The 19,278-nt window shown below is 44.5% G+C and overlaps 1 protein-coding gene across 12 annotated transcripts in view; it reads left to right on the top strand.

The window, feature by feature from the left end:
- The window catches only part of LOC125770619 (supervillin), a 59,607-nt gene that overhangs the window by 18,245 nt on the left and 22,084 nt on the right, over window positions 1-19,278 (top strand). The window contains exon 1 of one of the 12 annotated variants that reach the window (XM_049440449.1): window positions 4,183-4,354. The exons of the other annotated variants lie outside the window; for them this stretch is intronic. The gene's annotated coding sequence lies outside the window, so the exon portion shown is untranslated. Of the gene's footprint in view, window positions 1-4,182; window positions 4,355-19,278 lie in introns of those variants that run through there. 12 annotated transcript variants of the gene reach the window in all.

Genomic DNA, 19,278 nt, shown 5'->3' with positions numbered 1-19,278 from the left:
TCATTCCCGACCTCCGGTGAGCAATTAATGTTTGACTGCCACCGTATGCTTGCGTTACGCAAAGGCGACACAAATGCTCAACCAGCATAACATGAGCGGTTGGAAGGAACGAGAAAAATGCTACCGCATCGAATCCGTACGCACATAAAAATGGAAAGAGCCCTTTTAAAATAATGCTATCCGAGCGGCCGCATCCGACGCGAGAGGTGACCGACAAGTCGCTCAAGAGGCACGTTGTGTGTTCCTGTTTTGGAGGGCGCAGCACGGGCCATCCTTAAAGCACGCAACCATGCATAAGATTACGATTATGATGTTGATGATGATGCCCTTTTTCTCTTACCTTTCCGCTCGGTTCATATGTTGACGAGCAAGTGCATATCATTCCCCATTGTCCACTTAGGGTACCGCTTTCTTTCGGCGACCGTAGAAGGATTATTCTTCAGCAACGCCGGATGGATGCTCTTTGTTTTGTCTCGCAAGCACTCGACCATATCGGTACCACCCTCCCCCGATCGGGCGGTGAAGTGGCAACCTATGTTGCGGTATTCCCATTGCGATGCGCTATCATAAAGGTTTTTTTTTACTGCTGCATCGGCTTTCGGCGCATGATGAAATCTTCACTCGGCCGGCGCGTTGTGGAGGCGTCTTCTGCTTCGTGAGGCGCAAAATTGGGCAATTTCTTTTACAACTCTACCACCACGGGGGTGTGTGTGGTATGAACGATGAGTTGAGTGAAAACTCCCGCCGAAATCTTCGCCGACCTTGAGTGGGTGATGGCAGCTGTCCTACGCGCTTAAGACATTGTAATTCCCTTACACGTGTGGAAATATCATGTTCGTGCGATGATGGTAGCTGACGAGATGAGCATCAAGGTGTAATGCATGATGGCAAATTTCTTCCCCTTGATCGTGGTCATTTGTGATGATCGTAAAATGAGGGGAGGGCGAGTTAATTACACAAGCCGAGAGCATGTGCAAGGCCAAATGAGGGGGCAATATTGTGCTGCTGTCGCTGCTGTACTGCTTTGGCTTTGAAGGTTTCACTTTCCTTTCCGCACAATACAATGCATCGCTATACAACCTTCTGTACAGAACTGGTTGTTTGCATCGCCAAGTTCGTTGTCCAGTTCGCAGTTGCGTAGACGGGTTTGTGATCGACAATCACCGCCAAACGTGGTCCTCTTATCAAACACGTCTTCGTACAGTGTTTTGTCATTAAACAGTGCCACCAATCATCAGCCACTGCGAAGGAAAGGAAATAAATGATTAAGTGTCGAGTACGGGAGGAAATACTTTAATGTTTTAGCGCCATTTTCGCTTTCTATGAAACTATGGTAGATTAAAATTAACATAATAAATTTGCATCGCTCACAGTACTGACATTAGGTCGATTAGTCTACAACAGTTAGATGTATCAGTAATTAATAATTTAAGTTCGGTGTTGAGTTTGTTGTAAAAAAAAATAAGTTAAATTATCTCTTTTGTAGTAAACACAAAAACAAGGTAGGAAGATCGTGTTTGTATATCCTTCTCATTCTATGTTTATGTCTTGCTCTCAAAAATAGTCTCTCTCGCTGACTGATTGACTCTCACTTGAAACGATGGGTTAAAATAATGTTCATGTGGACATAATGAAGCATGGAATTTAAATTAAGATTATGTTTAAAATATTGTTTACAAGCCAAATGTAAACTTTCCTTTAACTACTATTTTCTTCATATAAATTTCGCATTATTTCTAGAACAGACAAAACAATAACGTCCTAGAGGAAAAAAAGTCTTTACGGTACCGGACCAGTTTCATTTTTACACAAGTGACAAATTCTGAGAGGGGAAGCATTGAAGTCAAGCCAACGAAGCTCGGCATAACGCAGCGCAGCAAACAAAACGTTAGTTTCTCTCTTACTCCCGAAGCGTGCGGACGTACGTCGTCAGCGAGATTGCTTTACGCGTGTTTTGATTAACGCATTGTGACACCGCCGTTCTTTACAATACTTTTGTCTAAAAACAAGGAAAACAAGGTGAATGAAGAGTTTTGTTTAAACATTCGGCAGTGATGGAGGAGCGAGCAAAGCTTGAGCATATTTCGCATCTGATAGAGAATGATGTCAGCTGTTCTGAATGGCAACTTGTTTAACTTGGGATGAGATGTGGTAGTGTAGCAGTGTGCGTGCATAATTGTGTTGTGTTGTGATGTGCGTTGTTTGCCTATAGCGGGCTCGATTGGCAAACGTCGCAATTTTCCAAAGCGGCTCGCGATCATGTTCGACCTAATTCTATGGACGTTTCAATTCCCATTGATGGTGTTGTGCAGTTGTTTTGTTTGCATAGAAAATGAAAGTAAAAACCGTTTGGACGCAACCTCGCAACAAGGGCTGCAATCTCGTGTTGCATGTTGTGTGCAGCGATGCATCTATACTGGATAGAAACCCTTTTCGGGTGGATTGCTGTCGAGACGAATGTCTTTTCTCGATCTTGGCAAGCAAAATCTTCTCCCGAGCAATACTCGAACTCGAACCTTCCCGCTTTTGTATGCCGCGGAGGGAAGGTTGAGTTCCTTCTTTTCGCGCCAGTCGTTCAGTTTGGGTCACGTTCGTGAGGAAATCGAACGAAAAAAAACCGGTCGCTTCATGATCGTGCCGTTTTCCTTTTCCGTGATGAAGAAGATCGTTAAGAGAAGGTTATGGCCCTCCCGAAAAAGCCTTTCATGTATGTGTTTGTGTGCTTCGCCCTATCCTCAGAGCATCTTCTTGCCGTGTAGTTGAGCAAAAGCACAGTTCAATAGCAAAGGGACAAGAGATTGAAAGAGAAGAAAAACCAAAACATCCGCTTGAAAGGAACTGCTGGTTTAAAAGATCAACAAATAAGGCAAAATAATCACTCTGTAGGTTTGTAGGTATACGCCGTACGAGGTAAAGAATTCATCCCGTAGTGTGTGTATCGTAGATTCCCTTTTTTCACACCGAACAAACGTTTGTACATTCGCGTTTTTGAATGGAGGATGAGCATGGGCATCGATCATCATCAGCATCTCGTAGGTGTTTGTAGGACCCGGTGTTTCGAGGGTGTTTGAAGAGACATTAACATTTTCCTACGATGAACGAATGGAGTCGTTTTTTTTTTTGCTCTCTTCCTCTCAGCCCATTCACATTCGGACGCTTCTGTTGTGGGCAAGCCGTTTTCATGCACTGTCGCCCATACGCCCTGAGGGGGCCCACAATGTCGCTTCGTTCGCCTCCGGAACTAATCAAGTTTCTGTGCAGCAAAAAAAAAGCTGGGTGGCAGTAAGAAAAGTCCACTTTGGGGGAGGAAATGTGACTTAACTTTATCCATCATCGCGCATCCCACAGGCCCCTCAGACGCGTGCGCGTGCGATCGCGCCTTGTGAGCTCACAACAATAATGTGACTGTAGTGTGTGTGTACGTTTAATTTCGTGTATGTTTCCCTCACATTTTGTTTCATTTTGATGGGGTTGCGGTCCCTTCTAATGCATTTTTTTCTTGGCGACATGATGAAGACAAATGGTGTAGTTTTGTTATGTTTTGGAGCTTCTTTTGGAAACGTGGTGGAAAGTTTAGGTTTCTCCTTTTAAAATACAATCGTGCATTAACAATGACTGCAAACAGTCCACAAAATGGCCCTTGATCAGATCCGAATAATATTATCCCTTAGCTAAACATATCCATCATTCGTTTAGCAAGAGCAACATCGTTCGTTTGGCTAGTTTTTCGAGGGACCAAAATTATCAAATGTTTATTTTCTATACGTCAAACAGCAAGTCCGCAGGCAACGCGTTTTTAGGCCGTTTTGCGATAAGAAATTGGCCGTTGGTAGCCCTATTGGTTGATGCGCGCAGCTCATAATTCCGTACCTCCGACTGTAAAGCCTGCAGTTTATTGCAATTGTGTTTTCTATACTTCCCTTTTTATTCTTTCCTGCAACGCAGAACGCGTTTCTCTACCCAAGAGATAACCAAGCACATACGCCTTCGATGCGTTTTTCGGAGGGTATTTCCGTATTGGCGTCAGGAAGTGGATGCGAAAAGAAAAACAGTTACTCGTGAGTGAATGTGGATGTGTAATGTAAGGCAAAGCAAAGAATTGCAACAGTGAAAACAGAGGCCAACGAGGAAGGTTCATCCTTATCGTCCCAGGTGTGCCGGCAGTGCGTGTATCGTAAACAACGAGCTATTGCATTGATGTGTTTGTGAAGGGCAAGAAATTCAAAGTGTTACATCTTTTCCCTGTCCCTTTTGATACGCAAAAGAAAGGGATACGGAGGAAAAAGATTCTGCATTGCATCGGCATCCATGCGTTTCTGAATTGCAGTGAAGAGAAGGAGAAGCAAGATCACAGGTATGTTTCCTAGACGACATCAACACAACCAGAAGGGAGTTACAAACAACCTCGTCTAAATGACTCACACTTTCAACAATCGCAAAGCGATAGAGAGAGCAAGATAAAATTGTGTGCCGATAATTGTGTTCTCGGGACAGTTTCAGGCAGCATTATCTCAAAATTCGGAAAGTGAAGAATGCCTTGCAGGATGATTAATTGCTACTGAAGGTGGTTACGCGATTTCCAAGAATTCTATCGAAATCGTACTTTTAAAAGATGCATCAGAAGCAAGTTATTGCGTTCTTTGAACACGTTGTGTCTTCCTCCTGACATTGACCTACCACGATTTTGCTTTCACAATCATCAGCATCATTGAAATCAAATCTTCCCCTCAGTGTCGTATGTAAGCGAAGATTTGGAACTGCGCGTAGAACAGAATTCACCCTCCATACAATTAAAGCACAACTACACAGACCTTCCAATACGCTTTTGGGTTCGAATTTTCCTGTCCCGTGCACCGCGGTACGTTGGTAGAATATTTTAAGAAACATTTTACCAACTCCAGACAGAGGGTGACAATTTAAATAGGAGCAGTAAAAAGCGGATCGTACGGATATCCGTGTGGCATTCACCTTCACCGTAGTAAATCTTTGCCTCATCGGGGTTTTGTTTGGGCTTGCTGTGTTTTGTCTAGCCTCTCCGGACCGGAAACCGGTAACAGCCCTTAGCCCACACATGAAATCGCCTCCATTTTTACTGCATGCAATCGCAATGTTTGCCTCATCCTCCGATGTGCGCATCCCTTGGCCGGGAGTTTCAAACACGAAATGTACGCAAAAAGGTTGTTTGGTGTATGTGCACCGATTTCGTGTGTGTGTGTTGGTGGTGTTGCAATGAACGAATTTTCAAACAATCCAACCCTCCTTGAGCGAGTGGGTGATAGGGAACATTTTCCAGTTCCCTCAATTTCGAGTGCTGCGGTGCTGCACAATCCTTGCGCCAGAATGTAGACATGGACGGAGTCCGGTTCAGGCTGAGCTGTCGTTTCCATAGCAGTCATACACACAGCCATTCTATACCGTCCGGCACATTGTTCGGCGTAAAATTCCCGATGAAAAAGTCACGTAGAAAGATAAACTTTCGTACAAAAAATACAAACGCACCGTACAATCATTGTCGTCCTTTTGAGGTTGACGTCGGGGGTTGTTCTCGTTGATGATGGTAGGCAGCGCTCGGTAAAGGTATTATGATATTATCTTCATTACCGTTCATCAAGCTTCGAATGACTCCAACACGACCCGCACGCTAATCAAGGAAAAAGCATTTGGGAGGATTTGGGAGGTACACCCAACCAGGAACTCCATAATGACTCCACAAAAGGGAAAGGAATCGTTCAAAATTGGTTGCCTAAGTTAATGTGTTTGGGTTTCATTTTGTGTTGAAGAAAAAACATGACCAAAATGGTGTTTTAGATTTATCGAAGTCCTTTTTTTTAGTCCAAAACTGAAAATCCTTGACAGAATGTGCAAGTGAGGACACAAAACGAGTTCTTATACGAAAAGTTCAAACTCTTCCTTATGAACATTTCAACTTATACGAATGCTCTCGTATGTTACATTTGACACAAACTTCGCATTTCTATGCAGTCAACAAACGGTGAAACATTTCATGGCCAACATCACACATTACGCTTGAGCAATGCAACGAACATTACGAATCTCGATTCGTCAGAAAAAAACAGAGACCTCTTCAGTTGCAATTGCACACCACATAGTGTTCGGTGAGCATTCCTTTTCCCATTGAAATGTCACCCAAAACGCAGATGCGCAGGCTTTTTGCTGAAAATAATTCTCACACGATAGCTTGGCTTGAAGTAGAATTGTCTTCTCTCGTTTTGTGTCGTACTTTACACGCGGAATGTGTTGGCATTGGTTCAACGAAAGAAAAGGGAGAAGCGACTATTTTGTTGCAGTGTTGATTATTTTAAGCTAAACGCAGCCACGAACTAGATCGTCGACGATTGAACTCGATCGAGAAAATTCGTGACAGGTCTTTCGTGCGATTTAACATCAAAATAGATGTGAACAGAATCTTTCACTTGCCACTGCGAAAAGCGTACATCCGTACAAAAACCACAGGATGTCCACAGGGGTCTTTTAGGGGGAGCGCGATCTGCACATCTCTCCAGAGCAATGGTCGGAACCGGTTCCAGCCACCGACGCTCGTACAGGTTGTCTGCCGGGCGCACGTTTGGCCCGAAAATGGCAAACCTGTTTGGTGGTGTTTTATACGTATATTTCAAATCCACCGTCCGTTAGGGCACGGTAGTCTAACCTGCTGGTGTAAAATTGCCGCAACCGTTGCCAGACTGTGGGGGCTTAAGAGTAAACCAGTTTCGGGTGAGTAATCGACGGCGGAGAGGGGACAACCAGACGCGATTTTAGGGCTTGGTTAGAGCGTGAAGTAAGAAGTAATGCGGGAATTGCGCAAAATGCTGAGTGCAGCGAGTTTTGGTCGGATATAACTGCCTGGTGGGCTGATCTGGAGGAGGTCCAGTAGTTGGCCGGCGACTGCGAGGAAAGTGCACTACGGGTCGTAATCTGCTCCAATAGAACACTGCGGGATAATGTGAATTCGTAGTGAGGACTTCGATTGATCCCGTGGTGTGGTCTTAGCGTCTGATGCGGGAGTTGTAGACCAATCCCCCAAAAATGTAGCTAAAACATAAAATTCCATTCACATAATCCTATTTCGCACACATACACGCATGGACACACATCAGATAGCATAGTCCACTGTTATGCAGTAAAGGGATTCGGCAACTTTCAACCCCAATTCCACCAGTCATGTAGTATGGTGGTGGAGCGCATAAACTGGCGCACTTCGTGAAGGTAACATGTACAGTTTACATTACACACGACCACACTGGCTGGAGACGTTAGGATTGGTTAGTCTAGCCTAACCGGTGGTTAATATGGTTCATTTAAAATTCATAAAACTTAATTAGCTTTTCCCCGGCTTGCAGGCAACGGGTTCGCGACGCGAGGGTAATATATATTGCATTCTCGCAGGCATTTGTGTGAAGGCTCTGTGTGGTAAATTTTGAAGTTGTTTGCAATAGCCTCGAGGTTTGTGTGGAGGCATGCTGAGTTATTTTTTGCAAGTTTTCATCGAGAGTTAAAGTCTCGAATTACTGCGAGGGGGAATTGGAAGGTCTTCAACTCACCAATAGCGTAAGAAGGTAAAGAGACGATGTCTCGATGGTAAGCTTGATGAAAGAAGGTTTTCGTAATTACTGGCTGTCGTCATTGTAACGAACGAATAGTAAAAATTGTTTTGCGAATCATTATTCCAACAAAGGCTTCAGGTGCTAGTATCTGATTATTTTTATTGTCACATTCTAGCGTGTCTTCTATACACTGTGTACCTTTGAAACCAGTGCTCCTACTTGGAATCTTAGGATAATTGACGGACTCTGTATTGAAATAAGATTTTTTTGTGGTGGATTTCGCTTTGTGGTGAGAAACCCTGTATATGTACAAAACCTCTTGTGCTTCAAATCACGTATACTAATTTTGTTCTGATTATCGTTACTAAACTGAAGTAATTTCCATCGATAGAAAATTGTTTACCACGTTTAATGTCCACCCTACGGTCGATTCTAGCACGTACGAAAGCCACGAGATCTTAATCCTACCCTTTAGTCAGCAATTTTCAGCTCATCTAAAGTCACCATCATCATCATCATCATGATCACTGAACCGCATTTCGTGACCGAATGATATCCCTTGAATGTTGCCGCATTTGAATCTCATCTTGTGCCGGATGCACGCAGTACGAACGCCTGCGATAATGTGCATAAACTCAACGCCGCTCTCCCACAAGGCATCCCGGCTCGGAACTGAGGATGAGGAAGATTTCTGCGATAAAATACCATTCTAATGGGCTCGAGCAGTATACAATAGAGACTGTAGGGAGGATTATTGAATTCAGCTTCCGTCTACTGGTCCATACCCAACACTCCCATGCTAATCGGGTAACGGTCGATTTTCCGCTTTCCTGCAGCTTCCTCGGGAGTGTGTGCGTCTCTAAGCATTCGTCAGGATCGTCTAAATTTTCTTTCCCAAAAGCGTTTAAGTATTCCAAAGTCGTGCAGCTTCGGGCACGAGGGAATAGTAGGACTTGGAACGGTCCGTACAAGGTGTCGGTGAAAATATATTACACCCAGGTGTGTGTGAGCTTGCTGAGTGAGGCGGGAAGATACTATCGGGCAAGAAGGAATCGAACGCGCAGAATGTCTGGATCGCATTGTTGTTACGCTAGCTTCAAATTCTTTAGCTCGGTATCGGCTTGATTACCATCATAATTCATGTCTGGCGTCTCGTGAGACTACAAAGACCGAATAATAAAAGGAAATCCATTCCACCGCTCAAGTGCACCGTGACCGGACTTTATTCCATCTATTGGAGGTAGCGTCATTGTTGAATTGGAAAGTACGCAGGTGGAAGATCTCTACGCTGTTGTGTCTCTATGATTTGATGGTATGGTTTTGTTCCTTTACGTTTGAGTATTTATTTTCAAGCTCTAAGAGAACCCCATCCTCGATTTGTTTTAGAACAGAGGAGTGAGTATTACTTTACTCGTAGACGTTCAAGAATCAGATCGAACGTCACGGGTCCCATTTGCATAGGGCACGTTGAGTATTCTTTCCTAGTTTTTGCAACCGTATACAGCTGCACCTGCTGGTTTTGGTTGGCTTTCAAAAACATGGCGCAGCTAGGATTGGGTTGGGTAGCAACACAATGAGTTCTCTACTCGTTCGTCGTCTACGGTGCTGCTGTTGCCGCTAGGGACAAAATTTCCGCGCCGACTGGTTTGCGCTAGACGGAGCATTCTGTGCACGGGACCGTGAAGGTAAAGAAATATTTGCACCTTCTACTTCCTGGTCGCCAAAAGACACTTGTTGTGTCGGCATGGCGTTTGGAAAGGCGCTGCTGCCTTTTCAACGTACAAAGCAAAGGTGTTGTTATTTCTTACTATAATTGTATTGAAGTTGGAGTTATGGATGTTGATCAATCTGATTCATTATTAGGTTTTATTTTCTTATTTCTTGTGGCTCGCACTCATAAAAGTGAGCGTATTGAAGTGGAGTGGCAATAGTAAAAAATTTGGCAAAATTGGATTAATTAGTGAAGTTGACGACGAAACCCAGATCATTAGCGTGTGAGAATTAGAGATTGTAAGGCTTGTACATCGTAACACTAATTTATCCCTCCCGGACAGTCTCCGATTGGGCGCTTCAATTGTAACGATTTGCTAGAAACAGAAGTTGATCCGATGAATGTCGTTGTGAGAGCACTTCCAACAAGTGTTCTGTCTTCTGTCCGCTGTGCCGTGCAGTGTGTGGAGCAACAATCAACAATCGATTGGAAAAAGAATCGGCGCACAACAACTAATTGCTCTCGGTGGCCCTTAATTGAAGACGTCTGTTCTTCTCGATTTCTTTCCATTAATGCCCCCGGCAGGAGGTAGCTGTGGACTGGAGATCGCGGTTAGAGCGGTTGGTGGCAAATGCAACCTTCGCTTTCCTCGCGGCAGTGTATCTGAGAGAGAGATACAGATCCGGTTTCGAATATCTAATCGGAACGGTTTTGCTAAGAACAGAGATAGACTAATGCACGTGAAGTAGGGGAATGAAGGGGACCTCTGAGTATTGGTGTTTGTGTTGTTGACGCTGTGTGCTAAGCTTACGGTGATGGTTATTCGATAGAACGAGTTTTCTTTGCTCGATTCTAACTTTTCACGTAGCATGATTGGCCCATTGGGAGGGATGCTTTATGCCGTTCGGTGTTCTAGATGGAATTGAATGCCGTGGGAATTGGAAAACGAACACGGTTGTGTGCTGTACTGGTGTGCAAAGGCACCGGAGATGCGGAACAAGCTGTAGCCTGTGCTGTCAAACACCTCCGGCTCCAATTGGATTGCGTCTTCCGTTGAAGTTATGCAGAGGCTTAAGTTTCTTTCCACCTTTTCCACCTTTTCATTACCCGTTTTTGACAAACAAATCGTATCGGTTTGAGTCATCTTTTCGTCATGAAACAGTTAATTTTGATTGGTTTTGAAATCCACACGTTCGTACGGAAGTATCAGATCGCGTAATACATCACCGAACCGAGGTGTGGGCATTTGTTTTTTTTACTCCCTCCGTACCGTAGCTCCCGTACAGTGGACAAATCAAACGACACAAATCGACGCAACACGATCCCGGACTCAGGTTACAACAGCGGTAGCAGCAGTTACTCCACGAAGATTAAAAAACACATACATATCACGACCAAAGTGTGTGAAGCAATCAATATATGTTGAACGAGGGAACGAGGAACACGGGATCAATTTCTGGTGGCGGATATGCTTTGCCAGTGTATCAATCTGCTCGGTTAATCGTACCCCCAAGGCCAACTGGCGCGCATACACTCTTGCAGTAGTGTGGCAGCTCACAGCGTAAGTCTTCCTCATCGCATTCTCCCGTGCGAAGAAGCGGCGTGATGTAATATAAACGCCTTTTGAGGACTGGAGCAGCAGCAACATTGGTAATCGTTCGTAAGGGTTGAAACGCAACGATTGCGAGATGGTAGCGTGATAGGGATGGGCAGAGGGAGAGAGAGAGAGAGAGAGAGAGGAGAAGTAAAATACGCATAACAGATGTTTGAACCACATTTATCACAATTGGATCGATTTATGATTTTGTGAGGAGGTAACTTTTTGATCGAAACCAGACGACTCCGCCGTTGTAATGGAGATGATTATGCACGAAGATCTTGTAAGAATTCCAATCTTTTTGAAAGTGCAGAGGGTTTGCTATTCGGCGAAAATGGAAATATAGTATTATGTCAGATCTGTTAGTTGGTGGAAATAATTTGTAGATATTTCAGATTCTATTACACTAACTTAAGATTTCTTAAGAGGTTAGGTTAGATGGAGGATGTGGAGATAAGGTTAGATTCTCTTGTGTCATAACAATGACTTGAAGAATCCCCATTGAAGAATGATGTGATGATCATACAGTTCAGATGACTCTTCATGGAAAAGATTCCTTCATATCATCCTTCTATTCAGATCAGCTCCACATTAATTCGAAAATCAAATAATGTTTCATTAATTTAAAACTCTAATTCCATTATATTGAGATCCTTCTCCTGTTAAGACGCCATTCATCTCGTTCCCGCCGCATACATCATCAGAGACAACGTTTAACAAAAAAACATTTGGAGAAATTGATCCATCCGTCTCGTTGTGTTTTTGCCTTCTTTCCGTCCTGCCTTCTTTTCCGTCCTTTCTCGCATACCCGCCTATTGACCCACGCCACCGTATGTATGCGATCTGACAGACATTCAAATGAAAGTCTTTCACACTGTGATGCTGCCCACGTGCACCATTTCTGGCTCATTGCGGATTCGAGACAGACGGCGTCGGTGCCATTTCGGTCGCGGAAAGTGAAATTTGGTTATTTGCAAATTGTTGCCTCATACCCGCCAACCCACCTTCCTACGGGTACGGTGGTACGGTGTCATGTTCTTCCTTCGTCTCGCGTCACATTTCATCGTATCTGTCGGATCTTTCAACCATGTTTGCGCTGGTGATAATGTTTCACGTTGTTAGCGCGTCTTCTCTTTCGGTTTTATTTGCATGTGTCTTTTCAAGTGTGCGCGAAACATTACGTTTATTAGCGAGCGAACAGTAACATAACGCGGAACTCATCCACCGTTTTTCTGGACGGTGTACTTGCGTCGTTCGGATGTGCGTTTATCAATTTCTTTCGCAAACTGTACGACCCCAAATTGGGGTTTGATCGCCGAGAGAGGGCAACGTAACTGTGTGCGGACTGTTCGATCCCCGTGAGTTACATCATGGCTCTTTTGGGGTGGCAAGAGTAGCCTCCGGTTATCCATGGGTGGTCTGTGCACTTGCACTTTTCATGCACGCCATTCGGTAGCTACGGCTGATTAGCCAGACTAACGAGCTTTTCGTGTTCCGACAAATGCGGTTCGCGGGTGTTATTTAAAATCCCATTAAATCCGGCCATCGGTTGCAGTTTTGTGGTGCAAAATTTGATGCGTAGGAAGGAGGTAGAGAAAATGTGAACCTTATCTGGCCGACATCCAGCAGATGTACAAAATTTGCTTGAACACAGACGTCTTTCTGCGAGATATAACAAATAGATGAAATGGAAGATTTGGTTTTAATAAGAAGTGTCGACAAGCGAATGTTATGTATGTGTTCATCTTGAAAGATATTTTCGAAACCATCCAAACGGAACATAACCTATCTTCTTGCTCAATCTCATCTCCTCCATCAAGAGTGTGACGTTCTTTTGGCACTGCCAAAAAGAAGCCGCACATTCCGTCATCAATTGAAGTAGCTAATGATATTACCTGTTTGGTGTAATTACAGTCGTAAATCTTGGCAGTGTTTTGGCTGTTTTTCGGTTAAAACATATCGAACCAAACTTCCGCCGCGTTATGGTGCCGCGTTGTTTGAAGATCTGCCTTCTGTGGTGGTTGTATTTACATTTTCATTACCGAGCGCATCAATTTGGAACGCAACGCAGATGAGGTAATTTGGGTAGAGATTCATTGCGCAAGTTTGTTTATGAAATTAAGCGTATTTGTTGGGTGAAAATAAAACTTCCATTTATGAATGTAATAAGCGAACGTTTGATTCGGTAGTACGATGTTATTTCATGCCCTTGCCCCTGGCTTGTTGGACATTTCATGCGAACAATGCACATGCACATGGTGTTGGGGTAGCTTTATCACCCACTTATCACCAGGTCCACGGTCCATTATCAACCTTTCCCACCGCACCAGAGCCGTTAACATTGTTTAATTAAACTTTGTCGTCCCCTCAAACCCACTGGGTTGCGTTTACCAGTGCGATAAAAAGAAGATAAATTGGCCCGTTTAGTCATCGGTGTCGGAGGCGGCACAACTTTGACCATTTCGTCACCGTCGATGGTTGGCCGTGGTATTAGAATTTGGTTGCAACCATTAAGAGAAGCCCCGAGAAAATCCCTCAAACTTGCTCAGGAAAAGGAGGTAAAACAGGCGAATCCGAACCGTATCTCCCCCCAGAGAGCTTAAAATGTCATAATTTATTGACCCAACCCGAACACCGGAATGCATCCCTTATATTGGATGGCGTCTTGGGGAGCTTATAACCACACCATATTGGACCTTTGCTTAGTTATCCTAAAAGTAGTCAAAACGGAAAGAATGGGTTAAACGGAAACAAAAAGAAAATCTCCGGAAGCAAGCAATAAGCATGATCTTGCAGCTTGCCGAGACGATTGTACCGAATATGTATTGAACTGACTGTCCCAAAATGGAGACTTGAGACTGATTTATGGATGTACTTGAGGCTACCTTTAGCGGACCGAACAGACGCTCTTTAGCAAATTAACATGCAAATCGTCCAGTTTCTTTACGACCTCCATATGGTTGTGATCCCTTTAGTTCCTGTAATGATACCTTCGGCACAAATACAGTAATTGAAGCTTGATCAAACTAATAAAAATGAAACCAACCATACCGAAAGGGTCTTACAGTTGTGCTCCATACGGCAAAGCACCGTTCTTGTAAATCCAACGCTCGTGCCCTCCGAACCCAGCATCGAACGAGTTTCATTCCAGTGTTTGGTCGATAATACCCTCACCGTACACACCGTCGTTATGTCCTTATGGAATGTGAAACTTTACCTTTCATAAAGATTAGCCATTCCATTTGGGTTCTTTCGTGCTTGGAAATTCGCTTTCCCGAGGCCTTTGTTTCAAAGCTGGATTTTCCGGTGGATTTTCCACCACCATCATAGCGGATTCACGTGTGGCAACCGGTGGAGTTCGGTTTGAAGATTTATGTGCACCGGCTAGAAAGGGGTTATCCCACGTGTTTTCTATTTTCACGAAGCGCAACGATGGCTTCTCCTGTGAGTCACGCGGCATTCGCTTCCGCGTGTAAGCAATCATTTGAATCCTTAGAGTGCATTTTCCTGGGGAGGGGGAGATACGGATCTAGGATAGGGTTTTTGGTATAAACATCATGAAACATTGCTAAAAACAGCACCGTAAAAACCTTTTTGCAATATTAACCAAATATCATTGAAGCAACAGAGCCCGCGATAAAATACTAATAAATTTTTGTTTTTGTTTCTCTTTGTAGGTAAGTTGATGTTTTCTTCCTGTGAACCGGTTGGTTGAAGGATGGTTGAACAGGCGCGAAAAGTAAGCACCACCGACTCTATCCATACAAGCCATGTATGGTGTTAAAGCACACACAAAAGGCAAAGACGTCCTTGCGGTGAGTCAACGATAACCCTCGAAGTTCGAAGGCACCTCTTCTTACGCTACCGACACTGGCGCCAGATGATCGTTCTGTTCGTTCCGCAAGGCGCATATGGTGTCCGTATGTCTACCGAGCTGTATGTCACGAAAAGCACTACAGCTCGATACGACGACCTCCATCCGGTGCGGTAGGAATGGATAATCGGAGCGGGTTGAAAATTGATCGAATAAAATGTTCTACCATATATGGGGTTTCGCTGCTACAGGCAGCATCGGGGCGAGAAGACGGGTTGGTTCGTGTGTAAAGTTCAACCGAATGGTTGTGCTTCGAGGCAAAAACACGACCGCCATAAAGGTGATGTTGTTGATGTTGTTGTTTGTCGTGTTCAATGCAAATCAACCCCACAGCAACACCGTCTCATCGTGGCCTCCCAAATAACGGAGGAGGTTACACGAAATAATGCACTCAATCGCCCGTGTGAAGGCTCTTTGGAGCAGCGGGTGTGTGTGTTGGTTGTTTTTTTTCGGTTTTGTTTACAGAACGTCTAAATACCGGTGTGTCAGAAGTGCACGATGTGGTGTTTGTGTCTGCGTATGTCATGGATACGGAGTTTGCGGTGTTTGCAACATGGACCACCCTTGGCATACTCGCGCACTGTTGACATAATTCGCATTGAGCATACAGTACGTGAACGAGCATTCTGGTTCGCATGTTACTGTTGACCACATGTACACCGGAACATGTTCATAGAAAACATACACGAGCGACACTCGAAAGCAGTGGGCGGGAGAAGTGGCTCAATGGAGATTCAACCAACAAATGCTCTTAAAATTGACTTGATGAGAGTGAAGAAGCATGAACACATCGCAAATATTGATGTACGCAATAATTGAAATTGGATTGTAGAGTACTTCATTAAAAACAATAAACATGCTCACATATATCCGACTCATACATCCTACCAGAGGTATACATGTATACCGCACTGCTTCTTCCAGCAGCAGCACTCTATTTTTTATGTTTATTAATCGTGCGACTAATGTAATAAATACAAGTCTATAATACTCTACCACCTTATACCTACAAACATAAATAGTTAAACAAAAAAGTCTTTTTATCACACCTTCTGTTTATAGCATAGTTCAGGTGATGGTTGTGGTGGTCGTGGTACCTTTCGACGCTGTTATCCACGTGTTGGATAACGTTGTCGGTACTGACGATAGCGTTGTTGTTGCCTGCTCCCTAGACAACATAGTCGTCGATGTCGATGGCGATGTGTCGATCGTCGATGTTTTGTCTGAGAAAGTCACGTTGGGTGTCACTGTAGTGCTGAGTGTGGTCTTCACTGTCACCGTGTACGGTGTGGTGCTAGACATGGTCGTTGTTGAGGACGTACTTGAACCTGTTGAGGAGACCGTACTCGACTCTGTTGTTTTGGTTACCGGTGGTAGAGATGTTGTGGTTGTAGTCGTTTTACGTGCTCGTGATGGTTTGGCAGTTGGTGTTGTCTTTACAGTGACACTACTAGTCGATAGTGGTTCTAGTACAGTTGGTGGTGGTACTGTTGATGTGCTATGCGTTGTGCCATTTGGAATTTCTGTGGATGTCATTTTACTGGAGTGTGATTTCGATCGGCTTTTCCTTTTTCGAGGCTTTTCCATCTTTTTGGGCGATTTATGGGTGGTCGTTTTCGGTGTTATCAATATCGGCGGATCGGTTGTTAGATCTGGTTCGTCTGCTTTTAACGCGCACGGAGTATTGAGCATTTCCACTTCATCGTTTGCGTTCGATTCCTGTGGAATATGTCCCTCGAACGCATTCGGTATAATAATTACCTGTGGCATTACATTAGACGCCTGAATGACGGGCTCATCGACATGAGCATACATCGGTGCCATAGTGGATGGAGATGCCACATAGGCCGTAGGAACATCCATCACAACTTGTGGACGAGATTTAGGCGGACTAGTACTGACTGGTAACCGCTCGTAAGCAGGAGCTGGCGATGATGCTGCTCCAGTATAAATTATTGGAATATTTTCATGGGCAACCTTTACAAGTTCGGCCGGCTGTTGTGTTCCAATGTTCGGTACTGGATGACCGTACAATAGTTGATTTCCTGCATGCATGTTAGTTTGTTGATAATGATCAATAGGATGGTACACAGCAGATGATTGTCCCGCCGCATGATACATTGGATCCGAATTGTAAGGCACCGACTGAGCAACAACAGGTTGATAACAACCGTTTTGCGCAGTACTAAACATTTGTCCCTGGGGACAGCATTTCTTAGGACATTCATGTAGACCACTGCAACAAAACAGTGTGTTAGAGTTATAACTTAAATGTGTTAACAAGATAACAATTCTTGTACTTACATGCCCTGCTCACACATGTAATAGCACTCCGGTTCGGTTGGATCAGTCAGGTAGCCTGTGTGTGGACATATGACAGTTTCGATCTCGTCCTCCGTCTCTTCCACTGTACAGTCCAGTTCGGGATATAAAACAGACACGATTGCGCGTAGCATCGGATATCGTCCACATCCGGCACGGCCACCATAGTCATCTTCATCCACGCTGAAGAGACCCATCCCGCCAAGCTGGTAGTGCTGTGCGTAATCCGCTTTTCTCTTCATGGATTCGACATCGTTGTAGGTGAGCCACTTTTTGGTAATCCCATTGTTCAATGTACCGTACGGTACGTGGCGCATATCGTCCCAAGATGTATGGAACGACTCGCGAGTCATAAGCTCTTTGCCAGAAAGATAGCTCAATCGCATGACTGTTCTCAGCTTAGTCGAACATGTGTTGCCTTCTGGGTAAATCTTGGAAATGTACAGATACGCGTAACAGGAGCCCATTATGACGATCTTCCGTGGGTTAAGGCCCGCCTCGATATAGGACATCACACTATAATTCTACGCAAACGAAGGCACGGGATTAGTTCGAAATCTCTCGATCTATGACTACGTCTCTCGATCTATACTTACGATGTTCAAACGATCGCGCGGTCCCTGGCCATATAGCGGTGAGATGTGTGTTGCAGATGTTGGGTTATGGTAATCTCCTGTTAGAAGATTAACAAAATCCACATACTTATCGATTTGCGGCACATCGTAGCTGAGCTCAATGTCTTTAGGATCCACACCGACAGTTAACGAGAGCGTTGTCGAACAGGCTTTGGTGCGTAGGTAAAGTTCACGCAGAAACAAAACCAAATTGGTACGGTCCGATTCTGCTCCACCGAACTGAGCAGGATAAAACCACGCAATGTCAATACCACCGAGCTTATGCTTGATGGTGAAGGAGACCAGCTCATCCGACAGAGCCAGCCGACTGTCTTCGGTTTTGAGTGCTCTTGAAAAGTGTGACGACTTTTGTGCTACACCACCAATCGATATGATAAACTTTGCCTCGTCACCAACATCGCTGAAACGTTGCTTTAACTTGCAGAAGCGGTTCAGCGAACGGCTTGAAGTTTGTAACAGCTCGAGACCCCCGTCCTTGCCAACGCCTATTAGGTCGATGAGCACAATGTGTGAGCATAGACCCGTTCGCAGACTTTCGTAGTCGTAGTGCTCGTTGGAAGCGGTGATAAAACAAACGATCTTAGCCAAATGCGCGCTGCCCTGGTCTCCGCAGGGCATGGAATGCACTTGCACTACACCACACACTACCAACACCGTGACCAGACAGCTGGCGGCGTAAAGAACTGTCCGCCAAGGAGCCCTCATTGTGCTAGGAACACCTTTTTTGCTAAACTATCTGCTCTTATTCACTGTCTATATGCAACTCAGCGTTTGAATGTTTTTGCCACACTTTGTCCATTCGTAATTCACTGCTGCTCCGTCAAAATTGCGACTATTCTGTAACGTGACCGCCAGGTGTCTGGCTAGCAATTGGTCGCGGTTTCATAACCAACACGGTCTTTTATACACCAGTGATTAGAACGTTGCAGAGTACACACAGGTTTGTGTCTAATGCAAATCTAGGTTCGTTTGGCACATGTCCAGCGAACATTCTTTGCAAGAAGGCTCGACCAAGAACGCACCTAGTATCAGCTGGTGGACCCTCTATCAGAGTTACCCAAAGTCAGCAGTACTGGAAAAGCTTAATCGCACGAGGCATTGATAAGAGAATCCGGTACTTGGGGATATGTTTTCTGTTTTTTTTTTTTTTTTGTTGGAAAACGGGTGAACGGTATTCATAAGTTAACTTGACCCTTAGGAACGCGCTTTCCATAGCGATTGTCCGTGCCTGTTCGACGCGTACTTGAGTGTCCTATCGGACGGATGGATGAAACCGGGGCAAAGAGTTTCCGAACGCATGCCGCACACCATTTTTGGAACCTTCTTTTTGTTATCAAATTGAACTGAATTTTTAAGCTGTATATATGTATGTTTTTGCATGATGGTTTTGTTTCCATTCATGGTCGTTTGCGGACGTAATGAACACGTTTGCCGTTCTGGATGGAATGATATATTGTGGTGTCCTCTTTCCATCCTCAATATGGTGGATTAACTCGTGCCAAGCGGTTGGAATTTACGCCGAATTCCTTCCGAGCTTCCGTTACACGCTTCTCGATTAATTTTACGAAGCAATG

Source organism: Anopheles funestus, chromosome 3RL (genome assembly GCF_943734845.2).
Source record: "Anopheles funestus chromosome 3RL, idAnoFuneDA-416_04, whole genome shotgun sequence".
Classification (NCBI taxonomy): domain Eukaryota; kingdom Metazoa; phylum Arthropoda; class Insecta; order Diptera; family Culicidae; genus Anopheles; species Anopheles funestus.
Note: the sequence above shows the minus strand (reverse complement) of the source record. Positions and strands in the feature narration are given on the sequence as shown.